Source organism: Platichthys flesus, chromosome 2 (genome assembly GCF_949316205.1).
Source record: "Platichthys flesus chromosome 2, fPlaFle2.1, whole genome shotgun sequence".
Lineage (NCBI taxonomy): Eukaryota > Metazoa > Chordata > Actinopteri > Pleuronectiformes > Pleuronectidae > Platichthys > Platichthys flesus.
In genome coordinates, this window is record NC_084946.1 from 15,414,220 (window position 1) to 15,426,283 (window position 12,064).

Genomic DNA, 12,064 nt, shown 5'->3' on the forward strand with positions numbered 1-12,064 from the left:
TAGTGCATTTTTTTTATTGATGTATGCCAGTAAAATATAAAAATAGCTTTCCTGGGTTTTGGGTCTAATAATTCTAAGACTATTTATTGTGTCCTCATGTGAGCAACTTTAGATAGGCAGGCTCTCTCTTATCTAACTTACAAAATGTGAAGACATAATGTGACTTTAGTTACATTTAACAGACCGGTTTGCCCACTAAAGTTAGCTAACCCTAGCCCCCTGTAAAGTCACCTTAGCTCAACTGGCTTAGTAACACTGCATGAGAACTCACTTCCATTATAAAACCTATTAGCTATCAAGTGTTACCAAGTCTTTATTTGCTTTTATTTATAATATTAATCAAAAGTGTGACATATCTGTCAAAGATTAACAGATTGAACTATAGTAGGGCAGCAGCATCTGTTATTTCATTTTTATGATGAAACACAGATTTACCAATCTAATCAAAGTTTTCTGGTGATAAATAAAATGTACTTTATGGTGTTAATATTGTTCTTTATAGAATAATACACTCCTAGCTAGGTCAACAGATGCTCTTCCATAATGTTTTAACAGCTGACATACTCTTCAGACTCACTAAGGGTCAAGTCCAATTTACACCAACACAAATCAGACTCCTCACTGTTCTTTACAGAGCAGCTTCCCACTGTGACCTCTTATTACTGTGCTGAGCTACCGTAGCAGTACCCACACAACCCTGTTCGACTACTTTTCTGTATCATCCCTATTTAATACATATAGTCCAATAGAACTCAAACTGCTTTTAATCAAACTGTATTTGAAAAGAAAAAGTTTTAATAACATGAACTTTATATGTTGTGTGCAGTTAAGTTTTTATAAATATTATAAGTGAAGTCATGGGAATAACACGTACATTCTTACGTATCTTCTGATGTTCTCTATGTGAGCGCACTGTTACCATTTTTTTGTCAGTGGTGCATCTGCAGCATGATGACATTTTGTCTATCATGCGTTTTACTTGATCCCCACAATTTTAATGATTCAAAATGCCTTCACAACGTGCTTGTTGTTCAGATTAGTGCAGCATTTCGGTGCATTCATTGCTTCTTAGCCACTTAATTCAATTTGAGAGTCTTTAGCGACAGAAGCTGGTGTAAACAGCCAGTCAGGCAGACATGGGTGTAAAGGAATATGTGCGAGGCAGATGTGGATCCTTTCAACCAGCCAACAGAACTGAAGCCATAACCATGCTGCACTAATAAAAAGACATTCCAGCACTAGAATGTATTTTTTCCTGACACGGCTTTTTTTAGCCTGTGTTGGTTAGGGACAATAGAGACAAGATGGCTTGAGGTTTTAACTGATTCACTTTGCACTTGATTTCCTACCTTGAAATATGCTCGTGTCATGGTACATCCCTCTGTTATAATCATGACCAGGCTATGACAGTAAACAACCTAAAGGTTAGGAAGGCAAGCTGGAGGCTTGACTACCCGGACGTGCTGGAATCCTCAGGCCGGTGATTAACCACTGATTTACCTTTGAGCGAGTTACCCTGTCCATTGTTCTGATGGATCTTTGAGTGGCCTGTAACTGTGGTATGTGTGTGTAGAGATCATCTCCCAGATATGATTTTACTACCATAAGGATTATAGCGTGTGGATGTGGAAGAAGTTTTTGCTGAAAACCAGCTTGCATGCTCAGCAAACCCATTCCTTTAAAGATGGAAGAAAATATAAGAGAATCATGTTTTCAGTTCATCATCTCTATTACATAACATTAATTTATTGCCCCGGGGGAAGATTTCAGTGAGAAAAACTCAACTTCTCCACCAAATTATTTGGCCAACTGTGAAATATTTCTGTCCTTCACTGCCAGCACGGTCACTTCTCATGTGTGAGCTCAGTTTGGAAAGTAGTAGTGGCATGAAGCCTGTTGAGATATATGAAAACTAAACATGGCGCTCACGTAACTCCACCAAGACTCCACTGCCCTCTCAGGACACCACATTTAAATTCACACTCCAGATTTCTGTTTAGATCTGCACCCAATTCCTCCAAGTTGTGTGGTAATCCCTCCAGTAGTTTTAACATAACCCTGCTAACAGACAGACAACAAAATGACAACAAAATGAAAACATAATCTCTTAGGTACGGAGCTAATTACTGAGACTACAGTTTTAAATTACACTTACTAATGGTTCTGTATTATACACATTAATAATTTTGTTTCGGATGAAAAGATCAAATAATCACCTTTTTAATGAGCTAGTTGTTTTCCAGCTGCAGAGTCATGGGGGAGGACCGGATGATGACATGTGATGTCTGTCCTCTGTGCTTTCTCTTGGGATTGACACTGATCTCCCCATTCTTTCTTCTCCACCTCTGGTTTCTCCTCATGTTTAGCTGATTTAACAGATTTTGAAGACGGGTGACAGCATGGGGATTGGAGAGATTATGTGAGAGTGGAGTGCTTTTCCTTGAATGGAGTCTTTCTTTTCCTTTTTAGCTTAGTAAACATACTATTGTCTGGTTGAATCTGCTATTTTCTCTATTGGATACAATGACTGAATGCAGATGGTGACAAGAGCTTATGTCCACAGGGTCCTCATGCCCTCATAACTCCATTACAGAGGCTGCTTATTATCTATACAACTTATAATTTGAAGGTCTGGGGGACTAGAATAAATCCTAGTGGACAGTGTGCACAGTGTGATTGTGTGCTAGATACAAACAATTCTGGGTGGTTCTGTTGATGATTCAGATGATGATTTTCGTACAGGAAACTTACAGCAAGAATTTTTTGTGTCGCTAGCCTGCAATAAAAGTGGCAGGGTGGTTTCAAAGTCAATCCTATGATCAGAAGCTGATTCCACGTGCCAGAGAGATTCAAGTCTCATTATCTCTTATCCTTTGTCTGGGTCATGCAGAAAACTATAACATGATTTGGGATTTGATCACAACCTCAAGGCTCCATTTTCTGAGGTTTTCAAATGGAAAGTCATCTAGAATATTGTGGTGTAAGTGATGTACCACAGGTGCAGAGTGTTTGAAGCTGTGTTTTTCAGATGTGCTCATTTAATGCCGGTTATCCCTGGGGATTTGACAATTACATCATGTTGGTTTCACTTGTGTGTGAATCCAACCATCATTAGAACGCATCAAAAAAAAAATAACTCAGTTTAACCCTAATACACACAATGCCTGAGAAGTTGCATAGTTTTCATAACCAAGGTCACAAGAAGCATGTAAGTAAGATCCTGTACGGGGTATTGACCAGACAGTTTAAAATACAATTCAATCTCTGTATTATAGTTAAAGATTTGGTTTGTAGCTACTTTTTCTAATTCAAAGGATTTGTCAAGTGCACAGTAACACCTCCTCATAGGATGCATCACCCTGTTTGACCTCACAGATGTTTCCACTTTGCAGGGCTAAAGTGCAGAGTGTGTAAATCAGACCAGTGGTTGTCAGCACCGGAGTGAAGCGAGTGGGCGATCAGATGTCTGGGTTTCATTTCAGCTACAAAAGGCTCATGAAAATCTAAACTAAAAAAGTTTGGATAGATGAGGGTTGGCATTTCACTGCACTGTCATACTCACGGGTGAGGACAACTTTACCTAAGTGGAAGCTGGAGTTGAAACAAACTAATATTATTGGGTTAAGGGACTCATCTTGCAGCAAGTGATCTGATATCGGACCTTCAAAGCCAATTCTCTTATTATAGTTTTGATGTGAGACACTTTTGCTTTTTATCTGATGATGTTGCTACAGTGCTGTGACGTCACAAAAAAGATTGTGGTGAACGCATTTACATCTTACTGATATGATGGATGAGGTAAATGGTGATTGACAGCTGCATGGCACGGGGCAACAGGACATTAGTATTACAGAATTTGTGTCTGCAGGTCCTAAATGCTGTGCATACCACACACACGTAAGAACAAGACAACTATAAAATGCAAGGGCGTGACTGTGAATGCCAGAAACGCAGGAGTCGTTACAAAGGACACTTATTAATAACAAGACTGGTAATCAGCCAATAACAACAGAGGAGGATACCATGCAGCAAATAAAATTGATATTTTTTAAACCTGGCTCCTGTAGTATTAAGCTCGGCTGTGGCAAGTCTGTTGATTAGTTGTGAAATGCCATGATTGAGATGCACAAAGACTGATTTATGAACAAAAGTTTATATTTACTCTTGTTGTCAGCCATTATATGATCGCCTGTTAAAAATAAAGGATGTACTTTTTTCGGAACTACTAAAAAAAATGATTAGCTGCCATATAAAGTCCACCATTGTCCACCGTATAAGTCCATATCTGATGAATCATTTTATCAATTTACCTATGTTCACAATAACCCCAGTTGTATATACTTTGCGTAAAATATATTTTCTCAGTGAAAAGCCTGTTAAATGCATATCAATAATCTTGATATTTTTAATAAACCAGAGACCAACAACAACTCTTTGTCAGATACATGTTCCTTTACAAGACAAAATATGTCTCAGAATCATTCAGAAATGCCGCAGCTGGACCAAGTTGTGATGGCGGATACTGTGAGACATGGAGCAAATATGTCCCAAGAGCTTCCTGTTGTCTTTGTACCCATGTACAAGTGATCCAGCTAAAACAAATTCCAAAAAAGAAATGCGTCATGCATTCACAGAAATGTGGTTCAACTGAGCATATTATGTAAGATACCACGTCCTCTGTGGGGAGTTATTCAAAGCAGAAATTTTACAACCACTGCGGTTTTTTTTCTCACCAGGCTAAATGTTTTAGTTTGATTTGGAAAATGCAATAATTAATGCATTGAAGCTGACTGAGCCAGTCTTCCATTGAAAAAACTAATTAAATCAATATTTTTTAAATATTGTCCAACAAGATGAGAAGAACATTTGACTCACTGCCTGTGGATGGAGGGATTGAGCAGAAAGAAAAGAAACATCTGTACATGGATGAAAACATAGAAGATGCCACAACATACACACACATCAATGCAACAAGAACACACAATCACAAACCCGATCGGAGAAACCGAATAGACCGAAATAAAAGACCAAGTATTGATATGCTAACACGCTTTATCTTCTTTTGGAAATAGAAAAATTTACCAAAAATACAAGACCTTCCTTCATCTGACTGGATAACTACTCAGTTGGCATAAGGCCGGTTTACACACAGGTTTGAATGAAATCTTGTTTGAGATAAAGGTTGGTTTTGCAATGTTCAATCTTGTGTTCAAATAGCAAATTGCATTCGAAAAAAAAAGAAAGGCTGAAGACTCGACATTGAAGCAAGATAATATTAATATTTTGGTAATCAATAATGTCAGAAACCTGCAACAGTCGAGTGTCCAGATACAAGAATATCCATGTACTGCCAACTAAGATTCAAAAGTAAAATATAGATATATCACAACATTTCCTACATTTTACACTTGAATGTAAAATGTAGGAAATGACTTCCAATATAATCCACATGTATAATGAATAGTTTGTTTAATTCTAAACCATCATTGTGCCTCTAACTCCTCCAATGTTCTTTAATATGCCACTGTTGTCTCAAAACAAACATCACGAGGCATCAGGAGACCTGCTGTCTCTACACACATAGTAATATCTCTATAATTAAATGAAAGAGATTTTGACTCTGGATGATTTCTCGATTGTTTAGGCTCAGTCACTGAAACAACTTGACTCCCAGTGATCTGTGATCCCGACATGTTCCCACTGACCCTCAGTGGAAACTGTGAGGGGCACACAGAGGGCTGCAGCTTATGTTAATGCTCAGTTTCTAAAAACAAATCAGCAACATGTCTGAACAACCCAGTGTACACAACGGCAGTGTCTGAGATGATTCACCAGTCTGGAGAGGATGTTCATCTGCTTAGTGTCAGCACTGGTGGGCATTGTCGTTTCGTGGCTGGAAGATCTGACGAGTCTCAAAAGATTGAAAAAGGCGGAAACCTCAGGATTAAATGAACGTGAGAGTCGTCTTCACATCTGTACTCAGAGAAAATAAAGAGAAGCATCACAGCAGGCATGGCACCCTGTAATATATTTTATTCTCAGTATCTCAGACCGAAGCAAAAACAAAATCCTGCGTCACAGTTTGATTCAAATATGTTCGACATTAATAGCAGATGTTTCACATGATAATGTTTGAATCTCTTCTCTCGGAAACCACACATGTTCACATTCTGGGTGTGGTCCAGCTTTTACTGGAGCTTTCGGTCTTTTTAAATAACAGGGCTTTTCCACATAATGAAATAAATTAGTGGGACTGCTGATGGGAGCAGAGTCGGAGCCGGCACTTATGTGATCAGGAACACCTGGACCTCTCCTACTGTGACAAGTCTAAATGTCGGCTGGTGAAAGAAAAACCCCTTCACCGCTTTACCTTTCCCCAGGCCTCATAACTCTCCCTAACAACAGGCTTGAGGCAGAGGCTAGAAAGTAAGTGTTGGCCTACAAGTGCCACATTGATTGACATGCAGTGCTATGTGTGTGTGTGTGTGTGTGTGTGTGTGTGTGTGTGTGTGTGTGTGTGTGTGTATTTGTGTGTGTCTGCAGACGCGTCATCACCACTTGTCGAGAGCCTTTATTTTTCAGTTGAAAGACAAACTGTTGAAGGACAAACTCAGCATACCACTGAGTCCTATACTATCGTCAACGCTGTCAGAGGAATCGTTCGGCATGTTGGGATAAACAAGTGTTCACCTTATTTGTGGGAGTAAGATATAAAGATCTACACCAGTTATGTATGGAAAGTATAAAGCTAAAGTCAGGACAGCAGTGTCTTCCATTCATTAACAAGACTGTGGATTCTGATTTGCCCTGCCACACTTTCATAATGACACAAAAAAAAAACTTTGTACACTTCTCATAATAATATAAGAGATCTCTAACTTGGCGTGTTGCTCCGTTGCTGCATTGTCTAGCTGTGTGCAGCGCCATTTGCCTCGTGCTCGCACTATCATCAATTAAGTTTTTACTATCCATGCAGACTTCATAGGTTCAGCTGCAGTTGTGTGTGGTCCTGCAAGTGGCATGCAAAACAGTTCTCTCTCTCATGGGAGACAATCATGCCTGTGGGCCTGTCACTCAGAACCTGTTGTCTTTAATTGAGTTCTGCTGGAAACACTGTTGAGAAGGTATACAATCCACTTTAATGGTAAAGTTGTAAAGTTGCTCTATACAAGCTATATTCATCCATCCTTCCATTATCTTTACCTCTTATTATTCAAGGACTTGAGTCAATCCCAGTTGAAATGTGGCATCACACACCAGCACTAGCATACCGCAGGCTAATACAGAAACAACCACTTACACTGGCATTCACACTTCAGACCCTAACTCCAACCTACATGTCTTTGGACTGTGGGAAGAAGCTGGAGTGCCTGGAGAAACAGACAGTGGGAGAACATACAAACCGTACACAGTATGAAGCAGGATTCAAACCGGGAACCTTTCTCTCTATAAGGCGAAGCCACTGCACCACTGTTCCACCCCGACTTATCTCTCATTTGTTTGATCCAACTGAAGTTTAATGTCAACAATTTGCTGTTTTGTATGGTGCTATTTACATGACTATTCCTCAGCTCTGAACTTCAGTGTTTATCAGTTAAAAACAACAGGAGTTGAGCCAAAGTGCTTCACAGTCACGGAAAAGCAACCCAAGCATGGATGGAAAGAGTGGGGCAATGATAGAATCCAACACAGCACGAGAGAAAAATGCCATGAAAGACACAAAAGAACATAAATAACAGTAAATAAGATAACAGACATTGGCTGCACCATGAGGCAGAATGAGAATTGATTAAAGTTTAGACTTTATCGATTAGAGGACATATGTATACGGAGGCAGCCGTTTGGTTCTGACCCTTTCTGCATGTCTTCCCTATTCTCTCTCACCATTTCAGGGTCGTAATGTCCTATCAATAAGGACAAATACCTCCAAAACTATGGCTCATGTTACAGAGTTTCAACATGTATTGTATTTTACATAATTATCTCTTGCAAACTTTATCAACATCTAACCTTCATAAACAAAACGACAAACCTTTTTTTTGAATTGTGCATCTGAGGAAAATATCAAAGTAACTGCAGATGAGTTTTTACATTGGTCGGAAGCATGAAAGGAAACAGACATTCCCAGTCACAGGAGGGAAATGTTGAAAAGGTTTAGATGAGGGTGTGTGAGCGGTGACTAATCCCTTCTTTGATTTTCAGACGGATGACGAAGAAAATCCTCAAACTACTTAGTCTCAAACAGACCCATGTGTCCGCTTTGAACAGATCTGGGTTACAATCAGTGGATGAACAGAATAACTCTGATGACCTCTAGTGGTGCAGGGTAGAAGTACGAATTCATTCTGTATGATTTAGCGCAGTATATTGGATAATATGGACATTTCTCCAGAGAAAGCCCTGAGTGTTGATTAATATCAACTAAACTGATTTATCACAACGTTTGAAAGACTCAGAAAAATACTTTATTAATAAATACACAGTTCATAATAATATATAGGAAGGGATCAGTAGAATGCATGGCATGCAGTTACAAGTAAAGGTGAATGTTGCAAGTTTGAGGAGAGAAGCAGCACAACCTTCATCATCATCATCATCATCATCATCATCATCATCATCATAATCATCATCATCAACATCATCAACATCCTCATCATCATCATCATAATCAACATCCTCATCATCATCATCATCATCATCATCTCTTGTTGACAAAGACAAGACATGATAACTACTAAGTTAATACAGTCAGGAACATTTCATTTAATTGATGGTAATTACCATCATATCATCAGTAATATTACCATAATCTTGCCACTGCACCTTATCTATCTATTTATCTTGTGTTTCTGTTTTTATTCTTCTACCTTAATATTTATTTTATTTTATTGTTTTCAAATATACCGACTGCTATGACGACTTAATTTCCCTTTGGGGATTAATAAAGTAACCTCGCTATCTATCTATCTATCTAAAAGGAGTTTTTTGAATGAATAAAAATGCTCCTTATAAAGTTAAACACAATTGTTATGCTCTTTTCAGAGGAGTAAAGTGAAGTACACTCTATCAACAGCAGAGGGAAGCACAGGTCAGTGAGAGTTTGTTTCATTTATAATCACGAAGTTCAACCAAATGATAAGTATGTTATCAAGTCCTAACGTGATCTGTATCATGTTTGTTTACATCATGGGGCTGCAAAATAGACACAGAAAGAAATATGGAATATTGTGTTCTTTTGTCAAAACACTGTGCAAACAAAGAAGAGGAACTGAAAAAACTTCTGCATCTGGACACATATGCATGTAGTAAACACATGCTGTTGAGAGACATGTCGTTAAACTATATTGCCTCCAGAGGGCAGCAAATGTTCATCCAGAGATTTTGTCTTTGAGATCATCTCTTATTTTTGTTCATGTTGCCTTGTGTTGATCTCTAATAAAGAATCATCACAAGTTTAGGGAGAAAGAAAGAATGGAGGTCATGCAGAGTATCCAGCTGACATTTTGTGCTGTAAATGTCAAAGTTGAGTTTACTTACAAAGGATTTAGATGCTTAAGGGAGAATGAAGAGCTTTCGTTGTTCTGTCAGGCCTGAGTTCACTGACCTCTCATTTTAAACCAACACAAACACCAGCCTGTCTGACAGTGAGTGTGTTGTTGACTCATCATCAGGCACCAAAACATGTGTCACAGAATAAAATCATTTTAATTAATGACCTTTTTACAATCATCAAAGACTTGTTTGTTTTCCACCGGGTTTGGCGTGTACCCGTTGTTGCCGCCGTCGTGTTGGGACCTGTCAGTTTATGACACTGCAGGCAGGGCCATGATGAAAGTCCCTGGTCCTGCCCATCCTAATGTTTTTGTGCAACCCAGTCTGGGTCATTAGATATTAATTCATCATTGCATGTTTGCAGTACTCAGACACACACAGCTGGTGACTGAGCCACTGCTGTGCTTTTATCACTCATACATGTTGTGAGAGCAGATGAATAGACATCCATTTTTCCTACTCAGACTACTACACACACCCATCGAGATTTGTTTTCTTCGATTCCACTGATAAATGAGTTTTGCAGTAAATAGCACACAAAGATGCATGGGTCAATACTAAAGGCGGCTTTAAGCTTCATCATAATGGGTGAAAAGTCTTTTATATCCTCAAGAGTCTTGTGAAAAGACTCCAGCCTGCTCTTTTTTCTTCATAATCACATACACTTCTCCCTGTAATCCTTTCAGCCCTATTGGACACATAGGGCGCAGTGAATGGCAGCTTTCCCCCATCTGCTGAACTGTATGGACGAATGTATAAAAAGGAGCTGAGAGCAGATTGAATGGGGGGGGGGGGGTGATACAGATTTGTAGGGAGGAGGTTTGTAATGAGATTCAGGCTGTTGATACCTGCTCAGATGAGAGATTTGCGGAAATGAAGGGGAGTTCCAGCTCTTTGAGCTCCTGGATTTCTTCAGATCTCACAGCATGGGTGCTACATACAATCACTAGTAAAATGTCTTTTACTGTTTCCATCATTTTGACTCCTTCTTTAAAATTAAAAAAGGGTTAGGTTTAGGGTTAGGGTTAAAACTTTCCATTTTACCGACAGTCATTGTAAACACTCTTTGTTGAGCTCAAGTATCCCAAGTTGTATGAGTGAGATTTGAATGATGCTGTTGTCATCAATATTTGGAGCTTTGACAAGATGCAGAATAATTCATTAATATTTTAATACTTGAATTGATATTATTATTATTAATCGTGAAAATTTTGATAACTTTGTTTGTTAACACACACATTAAAACCATTTACAAATCTGACATTGAAAGTATTGCATATAAAAACATGTTTTAAGCAATGATTTATCAACAGGGAAAGTTTATCACTTTATCACTTTATCAGGAAGGAAGTCCAGAGACCAGTGCCTTGATGGCAAAAGCTGCCTAAGCTTTACCAACCAGCCTTGAGTTGCTTACTGGCGAGTGTAGGTGGTAGATCTTAGTTCTCTGAGTTCTGTAATATAACAGAGTGTCAGACCATTCTGAGCTTGAAAAATGATTTAAAGAATCTTAAACTAAATCAATCCTAAATGTAAGAGGCAGCCAATGAAGCGGGGCAGAAATAGGACAGATATGGACTCTAGGCTTGATCTTGGTTACAGTGTGAGCAGAGGGTCAGTTGATGGTCCACGCTCCTGTCCAGCCCTGTTTCCTCAGCTTCCATTCACTGCACTGTATGTTCAGCCTCCTCTTCTCTGCCACTGCCTCTTCAACTTTGCTCCGTTATTTTAAAAGACAGAGAAAGTAACTGTCTCCCTGTGTTTCTTTGCAGCCCTGATGCACAGACACATGAGGACAGAGGACAGGCCGCCTCTTCTTATTTCTACAGGCTTACTCTCTGGAGGCAGTCTGGCCTAGCTATCTCTGTGTGTGACTGATACACTCATATCACCCTGGCTCTTGGCTGACTGCCACATACATACACCCATAAATCACTGTGTGCATGATTTTGCATTTCAACGCATGCACCAGTAGTAGACACGTAGCTATTGATATGTGTTTGCATTTAGCCTTGTGCCTGTGGCCCAACACTTTATTCTTGAGAAATAAACATTAATTACAGGGTTAGTGTAATGGTTACTGTAATAGAGTGTGTAATGAATTATTACAGCACCAACACGTCACAGCTCTGGAGTTGCATGTGCACCGCGCGGAATTCCAGGAAGCGTCACTCAGTGCGTCACAGTTTCAGTGTGTGTGTCTGTGCTTGTCTGAGGTGAATTAGCAGATTCAGTCCCGTTGGCGTCGATCCCCCCCTCCCTCCCTCTGGTTTCTCTATCATCTCCCTCTCTACCTGCGCTCCTTCCATCTGTGCTGCCTCTTTGTTTGTGCTGCTTGTGTGTTTAAGGCTTCTCTCACTGAGCCAACGCGCGTCGGTTTTCTTCAGTGAGGTCTTGTCACTTTGTCAGAGCTCCTGTCCTGACCCTCAAACACTCAAACACACACACACACACACACACACACACACACACACACACACACACACATATGTTTATGAATATACATTTTCAA